Source organism: Scylla paramamosain, chromosome 44 (assembly GCF_035594125.1).
Source record: "Scylla paramamosain isolate STU-SP2022 chromosome 44, ASM3559412v1, whole genome shotgun sequence".
Taxonomy (NCBI): domain Eukaryota; kingdom Metazoa; phylum Arthropoda; class Malacostraca; order Decapoda; family Portunidae; genus Scylla; species Scylla paramamosain.
Genome location: NC_087194.1, coordinates 26,792 through 40,000, shown reverse-complemented (window position 1 = coordinate 40,000; position 13,209 = coordinate 26,792). Strand labels below are relative to the sequence as shown.

Sequence of the window (13,209 nt, the reverse complement as noted above, 5' to 3'; positions counted from 1 at the left end):
AAAAAAAAAGATAGAGAGCTAGGAAGGTGGACAGTAGAGACAGAAAAACTCAATAGGAAAACAAGAGGGGAAAAAAAGAAGAAAAAAAAACGAAAACAGGTGCAATTTGACAGAAAAACAAAAATGGAAGCAGAAAAAAATAAAATAAATAAGAAGAGGAAAAAATCTGAGAGGAAAAAAAAAACAAGAATGGGAAAAAAAACCTGAGAGAGGAAAATCAACAGGAAAATAATGTCAAGTTTGGAAATTTGACAGGAAGACTCAGCAGCTGTCCGGCCAAGAACCATCCGATCATCCGCTGATCTGAGAGTGTCGATCAGAGACTAGGCGAGCCCGTTCCCTGGCCATTGACACCCGAATATTCTCCTGCTGGTGGTACTTGCATAGCTTGAGCATTGCGAACATTGTCAGGCCGACCCAGCACACCCAGGCTGTCCACGCACCAAACTGTGAACAAACAAGATACTTTAATCCTTTCTCTCTTTAGTTAAGGTCAAAAAGTCAGGTTGTCCCTTTAGTTGATGCCAAATAATTGCCCTTAATCTATTTTTTAAAAGTTCTGCCAGGCCGACCCAGCACACCCAGGCTGTCCACGCACCAAACTGTGAACAAACAAGATACTTTAATCCTTTCTCTCTTTAGTTAAGGTCAAAAAGTCAGGTTGCCCCTTTAGTTGATGCCAAAAAATTGCCCTTAATCTATTTTTTAAAAGTTCTGCCAGGCCGACCCAGCACACCCAGGCTGTCCACGCACCAAACTGTGAACAAACAAGATACTTTAATCCTTTCTCTCTTTAGTTAAGGTAAAAAAATCCACTATTGATCTGTGTTTTAAGTCTTAATAAGCTAAAGGAAAGTAGATTACAGAGAGAGAGAGAGAGAGAGAGAGAGAGAGAGAGAGAGAGAGAGAGAGAGAGAGAGAGAGAGAGAGAGAGAGAGAGAGAGAGAGAGAGAGAGAGAGAGAGAGAGAGAGAGAGAGAGAGAGAGAGTTACCTGTGCTGTGCCAAAATGGGTGTAGAACATACGAGTGTCTATGTCGTCTGCTTTGTCGATAGTGTTGATTGTTGCGTCCTCACACCTGCAGAGAGAGAGAGAGAGAGAGAGAGAGAGAGAGAGAGAGAGAGAGAGAGAGAGAGAGAGAGAGAGAGAGAGAGAGAGAGAGAGAGAGAGAGAGAGAGAGAGAGAGAGATTGTCATATAACCATTTTATACTCAAGATAATAAAAGACAGCAAGCGTTTAATTATTCATTATTTTTTTTTAACTTTCCCCGCTTGTCTCTAACCTTTCTTCCACTGTGCTGGTGGTGGTGGTCTTCCTGCCTTTCTCTTTGTCCCTCTACATTTGTATCTGAAAAGAAAAAAAAAAAAAAAAAAGATTGTATTACTGAATCAAACCAATCAACGCCTAACTTAACCTAACCTACAGTGTACCTCTCTATTTACCCTCTACCCATTCCTACAACCTCCAATACCTCCCCTGCTAGCACCCTAACACCACAACACCCCGTCCAGACCCAGACATCCCACACACTTGCATCGTGTAGCTCATATATCACAACACACGCTATAACACACCTGACACGCTTCTATTATCACAGCCCTTCCCCAAAACACCCCAGAATCTTTTATTTTACCTCAAGCACACCACTTCTACCCTCAAAGACCCAATGTTTATCTGCAACATGCCTATAACATAACCAAAACACCTCAAAAGCAACTCCAATCACACTAAAACACTTTAAAACACCTTAAACATACCCAGAACACTCCTAAACGCACAAAAAAACATCCTAAACACATCGAAAGTGCACCAAAATATCCCCAAACACACTTAAAATACTCCAAAACTCACCCAAATTGACTTAAAACGCATCCAAAACACACCGTACCTACCCAAAACACACTCAAACTCATCCACAACATCCCAAAACAAACTTAAAACATCCCAAAACACTGAAAACGGCCCAAAACACACTTAAAACACCCCAAAACACACCCAGACTGACCTCAAATACCCACAAACGCACCCAAAACTCACCCGTATCCACACAAAACACACCCAAACTCATCTATAACAACCCAAAATACACTTGAAACACCCCAAAACATTGAAAACAGTCCAAAACACACTTAAAGCACTCCTAAACAAGCCTAAGACACCCCAAAATACACCAGGGACGCTAAATATTGACTCAAACATCACCAAACCCCATCAACACACACTCCAACACCCCCTAAACACCTCCAGACACACTCCAACACTCCCTAAACACACCAAATACACTGAAAGCACTGTCACGGAAGACAAATACCACAAAGACAAACAGGGCAGCAGGGAAAATTAACCTAAATATTGTTTTCTTACCATTTTTCTGTTTTACCACCTCCTCTATTCCTTCTCCCTTCCTCTTTCTCCTCTATTTCTCTTATTTTCTTACTCATTCTACTCTTATCTACACGCCTGAGTTTAGAAACACTTGGAAACACCAAGAAAACACTGCAAAATACGATAAATATTATCGAGGAGACAGCGGAGCCGATCAAGGTCCCCGGTCCATGATGGCGGCCGTGACGTCACGGCTAATTTACGTACCGTAACGGATTTCATTATGAAATTGACCCCTCGAAAAAATGGAGCTAGGCTCGAATGCCTTATATATTCTGACTTGACAAATACTTTAACAATTTTCCACAATATTATAACAGCTCCAGCCTGAGTAGTATTTAAAAAATATCCAAATTAATTATGGAAAAATTGTTGAAATATTCGGACCCCATTTAAATCATTGAAAAGTCCACAACATTTGAATTTTTAGAAACGTAAAAAATTTTAAAAAATCTGAATTATCATCTTACACCATCAAAAGTTACCTGGAACAAGAAGTAAAAAATAAAACCGAAATTGTGTAAAAAACAAGTGTTGGAACATAAATACGATTAAAAACCACTGAAAAGTCCACCTATTTTGACTCAATAACAACATAAAACACTTTAAAACATACAAACAATTTTTTCAAGCAATGAAAAGTTAGTTACAAGCCGAAATAGAGAGACAATAACATAAAAAGTGTTGTAAACACAACTTTTAACAGGACCATAAACCATTTTTAAAGTCCACTTATTTCTCTCAACAGGAACGAAAAAACACTTTAAAAATCATAAGCAATTTTTAGAAACACATAAGACGTAACTAGAGCGTGAAATAAAAAAACAAGTTTGTCAAAATACTGCCAAAAAAACTCCCCACATTTTCGTAAAGCAACACAAAATGGAACACAACTCAACACAAGCAACGAAAACACTTCTAAAGCAAATAATTATTTTTATAAACCACAAAAACATGCCATACGAGCAGAATAAAGAAGTTAAGAAAAATACCAAAAAAATTTTGAAATCCACAGGTTGAATCAGGTTGGCAGAGGTAGCCAGGCATCATGGCGGCCCTTGACGGTGGAGAGAACGGCCGCTATTTTGCCTGTTATTCTTCCATCGTAACTAAAAGAGGCAATGGCGGATATGTCTAGCTAGCGGATATGAAAGCCTAGTCATGGGGCTCCACTTAGTGACGTGTTAGGCTTACAATAAGTGAGAAATGAAGCAGATATTGGCGGACAAATGGAGAAGGCTGGCTGCACATCAGCTGATAACATTAGTTAATTGTATTTTTTTACGTCTTTATAATTCCTGTCATGGTTAATTAGTAAGAGTTTTGTGGTGGAGGCTTGGAGCGCTTGTGGCACCGTGGAATGCTGAGTCACATCAATATATTCGTAACGAGGTGCAAAAACATGAAATACGAGGCTTAACAATAAATAAACAGTAAGGTTAACCACTGACCTGACAGCCCTGTGTTGTTGTTGTGGGTGACATGTAACAACACCATCACAGTTACCGCCTATTACATCAGACTGTGCAAATTACCTGGCTGGAGAAGTGGTGGGCGGGTTTCTTACCAATATTAGCCTTGGTGGCCCTGTAGGCACCTCCCGGCAGGCACCAAGCTTGAACCAGCACACGCAGGCAGCCACGGCCCCTGTCACTGTCTTGTTATGCGAAAACACGTTAAATAAAGCAACAGTTTATGGCACCCTTTGAACAGTGCCTTGGTGTCTGACGTCTGGTGCTGTGTCGTCCCACATTAAATAAAGCAACAGTTTATGGCACCCTTTGAACACTGCCTTGCTGTCTCACGTTCTGGTACTGAGTCGTCCCTCCCAGCCTGCTCCGCACAGTACGCACCTAAACCTATCCACAAGACACTTTTACCTTTCAATAACAAGCACCAACTTTTTATATTATACTAAACTAATAGAAAATTAAATATAAATAATTATAAGCGTGTAAAAATAAATCTCAGGCCATTATAACTGTAATTGTGAAAGTATCTAGATGTTACTGATTGAAGCGCCAAATTCAAAGTGGTCCTGGCGGGTCTTGCACTGCAATGTCTCGTCCCTTGTGTGGCGTAATGTGAAATCATTGAAAAGCTTGTGTGAATTGAAGGCTTGGCTTAATACTGTGTTATATCTCAGCTTATCATTATTAAGTATTTACCATTTTACGTTAAAAAACAACAATACTTCACAGAGATATCGAAGTATAACAGAAGCTCTCATGCTGTAGGTAATGATCAACAGAGAATTACCAGCCTTTCTCTGTGTGTCAAGGAGAGCCCACCTGCATGTACTGAATATATGTTTTTAATTAGTCTTTTGTGATTAATCTTTTTAATATATCTGCGCCAATGTAAACTAGTATGTGCTTAGAAGGCTTACCAATGTGTGGGTTGTGGTGGGTTTGGTGCTACTCAAAGGGAACACGTGCTGGAGAAGTCTGGGAAGCACTGGTGTACAAATAACTGAGCGTATTTCAATTCACATAAGTCTCCCATAAAAATAAAAAGCTGACCTGAGTTTTCTCTCACGAACGTAAACATTTAGGCTTGTTTTTCCTTTTTTTTTTTTCTCGTCGTTTCTCTCTCTCTCTCTCTCTCTCTCTCTCTCTCTCTCTCTCTCTCTCTCTCTCTCTCTCTCTCTCTCTCTCTCTTATTTTATTGTTGTTGTTATCATTATTATTCTTGCTTTTTTCTTTTATTTATTTTTCATTCTCTTCCTTGTTTCCTCATCTCTCTCTCTCTCTCTCTTGAAAGATTCCGCCGTAGAGATATAGAACACACACACACACACGTACAGTGATGTAACGCCCTTAGGGAAACGTAGGTGTGTGTGTGTGTGTGTGGTATGGAAAGATATAATTGTTTAAGTACAGCCTCTCTCTCTCTCTCTCTCTCTCTCTCTCTCTCTCTCTCTCTCTCTCTCTCTTTGACTTTCTACGTATTTTGCCTGTCTGTCTTCGTGTGTGTGTGTGTCTGTCTATCTATCTTTCATTTTATTCGTTCATTCATTATTTCATCTCTCATTGTATTATTTACTCTCTCTCTCTCTCTCTCTCTCTCTCTCTCTCTCTCTCTCCTTCCTTCCTCATTTTACGAAGCATATCACCAACTATCTAACTAACAGAGAGAGAGAGAGAGAGAGAGAGAGAGAGAGAGAGAGAGAGAGAGAGAGAGAGAGAGAGAGAGAGAGAGAATTTATAAGTAACCAAAAAAAAACAGACAGGCTGCGTGAATGTGTGTGTGTGAGTGTGTGTGTGTGTGTGTGTGTGAGGGAGAAAAAAATGTTGTCAATCTTTGAGTGGACGCATAAAGAAAGAGCCATGAAAACCCGTGTCACTTCAACTAGCAGTGGAGGTACGGAACAATGCCTCCAATTATGTGAGGAAATGAATAACCCCTCTACATCTCTCCTGCCATTCCGTTCTGCCGTGAAAACATGCTGCATTCATTAAGTGATATTCATAGTATTATCTCACTACTCACCGGCTTCCCAGGGCCAGCATGCCTCACAAATAAGGGCACTCCGCTGGACGCCGCCAAACCCACCAGTGTACATGCCGCCATGCTCGAGTCGTAACACGGCGCGGCCTTCAAATGAGTCCAGCGTGCCAGATTGTTTTGGCCATATTATCGTACTACACAGGTTGAAATTATTGTACTTCCGGTAAAATTTTCGTACATATGTAATTATTCTAAATATTATGCAAAATTGCCACTTTCCAAATACAGAATTTAGGTATATATATATATATATATATATATATATATATATATATATATATATATATATATATATATATATATATATATATATATATATATATATATATATATATATATATATATATATATATATATATATATATAGAGAGAGAGAGAGAGAGAGAGAGAGAGAGAGAGAGAGAGAGAGAGAGAGAGAGAGAGAGAGAGAGAGTGCTTCACTAGGATGATGTCTCTCACGGTTTCTGTTATTAGCTTATTTCTGTGTTTTGTTTTCACACGGTTTACACTGGAGAAGCAGCGCTCACAGTCAGCATTAGCATGAGGCAAAGAAAGACATCCTAGTGAAAAGTCTGAAACAAGCTTAAACTTGGGGTTTCCATCACTATCCTCCAGAGTTTTTATGGCACACCAAGGCTAAAGGAGAAATAGGGAAGAAAGTAAACAGTGTAATAACCAATACATTATTTAAACATACATATACAAAGGGTACAGCAATAGATATATATTTTTTTTCACTAACTGCCTGGAATGGAACACGGTTATAGTGAGTATATGCAATGTGTATGTATGTATGTATGTATGTAGGACCTCATTACTTAGCTATACAATGGACAAAATCTGCATCTTATTTATCTCTTGAAATATTTATATATGCGAATATGATTATACACAAACACACACACACACAAACGTACATCTCTCTCTCTCTCTCTCTGTTACATAAATAAACCTAGAGCTAGTAATTATAATATTTAATCTAAAACTTATTGATAATACCCAGTGAATTAATGAGTTTATATGTTCTTTAATGATAGATACAGAGAGAGAGAGAGAGAGAGAGAGAGAGAGAGAGAGAGAGAGAGAGAGAGAGAGAGAGAGAGAGAGAGAGAGAGAGAGAGAGAGAGAGAGAGAGAGAGAGAGAGAGAGAGAGAGAGAGAGAGAGAGAGAATAATGCAAGTGAAATGAGAGAAAAAAAAATAGCTTTAAAATTAACTATTAACTTGTTCATATAGAAAAAAATAGGTAGGTATAGAATAGGTAGGTAAAAATAGGTAGGTAAAAAAATAGGTAGGTATAGAAAAAAAAAGGATAAGGAAGGTCTTAAGTTACGACCAACACACTTTACATCACCTACTTAACAACTTAAAGCTTTTCACAACGTTTTCATTAAGCCTACGTGATGAAAAAAAAATAGACCTACTTATGCCAGTGATACTAAGTGTGTGTGTGTGTGTGTGTGTGTGTGTGTGTGTGTGTGTGTGTGTGTGTGTGTGTGTGTGTGTGTGTGTTTTCTAAGTGCAATGTGAAAAAGTAAGATGTGTTTACTTGTTCAAATATGAGAGAGAGAGAGAGAGAGAGAGAGAGAGAGAGAGAGAGAGAGAGAGAGAGAGAGAGAGAGAGAGAGAGAGAGAGAGAGAGAGAGAGAGAGAGAGAGAGAGAGATATGAAAACACACTCTCTCCCTCTATTCACACACACACACACACACACACACACACACACACACACACATCTCCAGGATATAACTCAACTATGTACATCTATGTATACAAACACACACACACACACACCAAAAAAAAAAAAGAAAAGAAAAAAAAAGATAGAGAGCTAGGAAGGTGGACAGTAGAGACAGAAAAACTCAATAGGAAAACAAGAGGGGAAAAAAGAGAAAAAAAACAAAAACAGGTGCAATTTGACAGAAAAACAAAAATGGAAGCAGAAAAAAATAAAATAAATAAGAAGAGGAAAAAATCTGAGAGGAAAAAAAAAACAAGAATGGGAAAAAAAACCTGAGAGAGGAAAATCAACAGGAAAATAATCTCAAGTTTGGAAATTTGACAGGAAGACTCAGCAGCTGTCCGGCCAAGAACCATCCGATCATCCGCTGATCTGAGAGTGTCGATCAGAGACTAGGCGAGCCCGTTCCCTGGCCATTGACACCCGAATATTCTCCTGCTGGTGGTACTTGCATAGCTTGAGCATTGCGAACATTGTCAGGCCGACCCAGCACACCCAGGCTGTCCATGCACCAAACTGTGAACAAACAAGATACTTTAATCCTTTCTCTCTTTAGTTAAGGTCAAAAAGTCAGGTTGCCCCTTTAGTTGATGCCAAATAATTGCCCTTAATCTATTTTTTAAAAGTTCTGTCAGTCCGACCCAGCACACCCAGGCTGTCCACGCACCAAACTGTGAACAAACAAGATACTTTAATCCTTTCTCTCTTTAGTTAAGGTCAAAAAGTCAGGTTGCCCCTTTAGTTGATGCCAAAAAATTGCCCTTAATCTATTTTTTAAGAGTTCTGTCAGTCCGACCCAGCACACCCAGGCTGTCCACGCACCAAACTGTGAACAAACAAGATATTTTAATCCTTTCTCTCTTTAGTTAAGGTCAAAAAGTCAGGTTGCCCCTTTAGTTGATGCCAAATAATTGCCCTTAATCTATTTTTTAAAAGTTCTGCCAGGCCGACCCAGCACACCCAGGCTGTCCACGCACCAAACTGTGAACAAACAAGATACTTTAATCCTTTCTCTCTTTAGTTAAGGTCAAAAAGTCAGGTTGCCCCTTTAGTTGATGCCAAATAATTGCCCTTAATCTATTTTTTAGAGTTCTGTCAGTCCGACCCAGCACACCCAGGCTGTCCACGCACCAAACTGTGAACAAACAAGATACTTTAATCCTTTCTCTCTTTAGTTAAGGTAAAAAAATCCACTATTGATCTGTGTTTTAAGTCTTAATAAGCTAAAGGAAAGTAGATTACAGAGAGAGAGAGAGAGAGAGAGAGAGAGAGAGAGAGAGAGAGAGAGAGAGAGAGAGAGAGAGAGAGAGAGAGAGAGAGAGAGAGAGAGAGAGAGAGAGAGAGAGAGTTACCTGTGCTGTGCCAAAATGGGTGTAGAACATACGAGTGTCTATGTCGTCTGCTTTGTCGACAGTGTTGATTGTTGCGTCCTCACACCTGCAGAGAGAGAGAGAGAGAGAGAGAGAGAGAGAGAGAGAGAGAGAGAGAGAGAGAGAGAGAGAGAGAGAGAGAGAGAGAGAGAGAGAGAGAGAGAGAGAGAGAGAGAGAGAGAGATTGTCATATAACCATTTTATACTCAAGATAATAAAAGACAGCAAGCGTTTAATTATTCATTATTTTTTTTAACTTTCCCCGCTTGTCTCTAACCTTTCTTCCACTGTGCTGGTGGTGGTGGTCTTCCTGCCTTTCTCTTTTGTCCCTCTACATTTGTATCTGAAAAGAAAAAAAAAAAAGATTGTATTACTGAATCAACACCAATCAACGCCTAATCTAACCTAACCTACAGTGTACCTCTCTATTTACCCTCTACCCATTCCTACAACCTCCAGTACCTCCCCCTGCTAGCACTCTAACACCACAACACCCCGTCCAGACCCAGACATCCCACACACTTGCATCTAGTAGCTTCATATATCACAACACACGCTATAACACACCTGACACGCTTCTATTATCACAGCCCTTCCCCAAAACACCCCAGAATCTTTTATTTTACCTCAAGCACACCACTTCTACCCTCAAAGACCCAATGTTTATCTGCAACATGCCTATAACATAACCAAAACACCTCAAAAGCAACTCCAATCACACTAAAACACTTTAAAACACCTTAAACATACCCAGAACACTCCTAAACGCACAAAAAACATCCTAAACACATCGAAAGTGCACCAAAATATCCCCAAACACACTTAAAATACTCCAAAACTCACCCAAATTGACTTAAAACGCATCCAAAACACACCGTACCTACCCAAAACACACTCAAACTCATCCACAACATCCCAAAACACACTTAAAACATCCCAAAACACTGAAAACGGCCCAAAACACACTTAAAACACCCCAAAACACACCCAGACTGACCTAAAATACCCACAAACGCACCCAAAACTCACCCGTATCCACACAAAACACACCCAAACTCATCCATAACATCCCAAAATACACTTGAAACATCCCAAAACATTGAAAACAGTCCAAAACACACTTAAAGCACTCCTAAACAAGCCTAAGACACCCCAAAATACACCAGGGACGCTAAATATTGACTCAAACATCACCAAACCCCATCAACACACACTCCAACACCCCCTAAACACCTCCAGACACACTCCAACACTCCCTAAACACACCAAATACACTGAAAGCACTGTCACGGAAGACAAATACCACAAAGACAGACAGGGCAGCAGGGAAAATTAACCTAAATATTGTTTTCTTACCATTTTTCTGTTTTACCACCTCCTCTATTCCTTCTCCCTTCCTCTTTCTCCTCTATTTCTCTTATTTTCTTACTCATTCTACTCTTATCTACACGTCTGAGTTTAGAAACACTTGGAAACACCAAGAAAACACTGCAAAATACGATAAATATTATCGAGGAGACAGCGGAGCCGATCAAGGTCCCCGGTCCATGATGGCGGCCGTGACGTCACGGCTAATTTACGTACCGTAACGGATTTCATTATGAAATTGACCCCTCGAAAAAATGGAGCTAGGCTCGAATGCCTTATATATTCTGACTTGACAAATACTTTAACAATTTTCCACAATATTATAACAGCTCCAGCCTGAGTAGTATTTAAAAAATATCCAAATTAATTATGGAAAAATTGTTGAAATATTCGACCCCATTTAAATCATTGAAAAGTCCACAACATTTGAATTTTTAGGAACGTAAAAAATTTTAAAAAATCTGAATTATCATCTTACACCATCAAAAGTTACCTGGAACAAGAAGTAAAAAAATAAAACCGAAATTGTGTAAAAAACAAGTGTTGGAACATAAATACGATTAAAAACCACTGAAAAGTCCACCTATTTTGACTCAATAACAACATAAAACAATTTAAAACATACAAACTATTTTTTCAAGCAATGAAAAGTTAGTTACAAGCCGAAATAGAGAGACAATAACATAAAAAGTGTTGTAAACACAACTTTTAACAGGACCATAAACCATTTTTAAAGTCCACTTATTTCTCTCAACAGGAACGAAAAAACACTTTAAAAATCATAAGCAATTTTTAGAAACACAAAAGACGTAACTAGAGCGTGAAATAAAAAAACAAGTTTGTCAAAATACTGCCAAAAAAACTCCCCACATTTTCGTAAAGCAACACAAAATGGAACACAACTCAACACAAGCAACGAAAACACTTCTAAAGCAAATAATTATTTTTATAAACCACAAAAACATGCCATACGAGCAGAATAAAGAAGTTAAGAAAATACCAAAAAAATTTTGAAATTCACAGGTTGAATCAGGTTGGCAGAGGTAGCCAGGCATCATGGCGGCCCTTGACGGTGGAGAGAACGGCCGCTATTTTGCCTGTTATTCTTCCATCGTAACTAAATGAGGCAATGGCGGATATGTCTAGCTAGCGGATATGAAAGCCTAGTCATGGGGCTCCACTTAGTGACGTGTTAGGCTTACAATAAGTGAGAAATGAAGCAGATATTGGCGGACAAATGGAGAAGGCTGGCTCCACCTCAGCTGATAACATTAGTTAATTGTATTTTTTTACGTCTTTATAATTCCTGTCATGGTTAATTAGTAAGAGTTTTGTGGTGGAGGCTTGGAGCGCTTGTGGCACCGTGGAATGCTGAGTCACATCAATATATTCGTAACGAGGTGCAAAAACGAAATACGAGGCTTAACAATAAATAAACAGTAAGGTTAACCACTGACCTGACAGCCCTGTGTTGTTGTTGTGGGTGACATGTAACAACACCATCACAGTTACCGCCTATTACATCAGACTGTGCAAATTACCTGGCTGGACAAGTGGTGGGCAGGTTTCTTACCAATATTAGCCTTGGTGGCCCTGTAGGCACCTCCCGGCAGGCACCAAGCTTGAACCAGCACACGCAGGCAGCCACGGCCCCTGTCACTGTCTTGTTATGCGAAAACACGTTAAATAAAGCAACAGTTTATGGCACCCTTTGAACAGTGCCTTGGTGTCTGACGTCTGGTGCTGTGTCGTCCCACATTAAATAAAGCAACAGTTTATGGCACCCTTTGAACACACTGCCTTGCTGTCTCACGTTCTGGTACTGAGTCGTCCCTCCCAGCCTGCTCCGCACAGTACGCACCTAAACCTATCCACAAGACACTTTTACCTTTCAATAACAAGCACCAACTTTTTATATTATACTAAACTAATAGAAAATTAAATATAAATAATTATAAGCGTGTAAAAATAAATCTCAGGCCATTATAACTGTAATTGTGAAAGTATCTAGATGTTACTGATTGAAGCGCCAAATTCAAAGTGGTCCTGGCGGGGCTTGCACTGCAATGTCTCGTCCCTTGTGTGGCGTAATGTGAAATCATTGAAAAGCTTGTGTGAATTGAAGGCTTGGCTTAATACTGTGTTATATCTCAGCTTATCATTATTAAGTATTTACCATTTTACGTTAAAAAACAACAATACTTCACAGAGATATCGAAGTATAACAGAGGCTCTCATGCTGTAGGTAATGATCAACAGAGAATTACCAGCCTTTCTCTGTGTGTCAAGGAGAGCCCACCTGCATGTACTGAATATATGTTTTTAATTAGTCTTTTGTGATTAATCTTTTTAATATATCTGCGCCAATGTAAACTAGTATGTGCTTAGAAGGCTTACCAATGTGTGGGTTGTGGTGGGTTTGGTGCTACTCAAAGGGAACACGTGCTGGAGAAGTCTGGGAAGCACTGGTGTACAAATAACTGAGCGTATTTCAATTCACATAAGTCTCCCATAAAAATAAAAAGCTGACCTTCGTTTTCTCTCACGAACGTAAACATTTAGGCTTGTTTTTCCTTTTTTTTTTTTCTCGTCGTTTCTCTCTCTCTCTCTCTCTCTCTCTCTCTCTCTCTCTCTCTCTCTCTCTCTCTCTCTTATTTTATTGTTGTTGTTATCATCATTATTCTTGCTTTTTTCTTTTATTTATTTTTCATTCTCTTCCTTGTTTCCTCATCTCTCTCTCTCTCTCTCTCTCTCTCTCTCTTGAAAGATTCCGCCGTAGAGATATAGAACACACACACACACACGTACAGTGATGTAACGCCCTTAGGGAAACGTAT

General features: G+C 39.3%; 2 long non-coding RNA genes across 2 annotated transcripts in view; both read right to left on the bottom strand.

Moving 5' to 3' along the window:
- Positions 1-4,178, bottom strand: part of LOC135093974 (uncharacterized) — a 5,360-nt gene extending 1,182 nt beyond the window's left edge. The window contains exons 1-4 of the long non-coding RNA XR_010263529.1: positions 3,953-4,178; positions 1,283-1,347; positions 993-1,077; positions 1-447 (exon numbers count right to left, since the gene is read on the bottom strand). The exon at positions 1-447 is cut by the window's left edge and continues 1,182 nt beyond it. This is a non-coding gene — a long non-coding RNA (uncharacterized LOC135093974). The remainder of the gene's footprint in view (positions 448-992; positions 1,078-1,282; positions 1,348-3,952) is intronic.
- Positions 4,179-6,980: 2,802 nt separating this feature from the next.
- LOC135093973 (uncharacterized) lies at positions 6,981-12,221 on the bottom strand. The gene is made up of 4 exons (XR_010263528.1): positions 11,946-12,221; positions 9,282-9,347; positions 8,987-9,071; positions 6,981-8,150 (listed from the first exon to the last, which is right to left on the bottom strand). It is a non-coding gene; the product is annotated as an uncharacterized LOC135093973 (long non-coding RNA).
- Between the last annotated feature and the right edge of the window lie 988 nt (positions 12,222-13,209).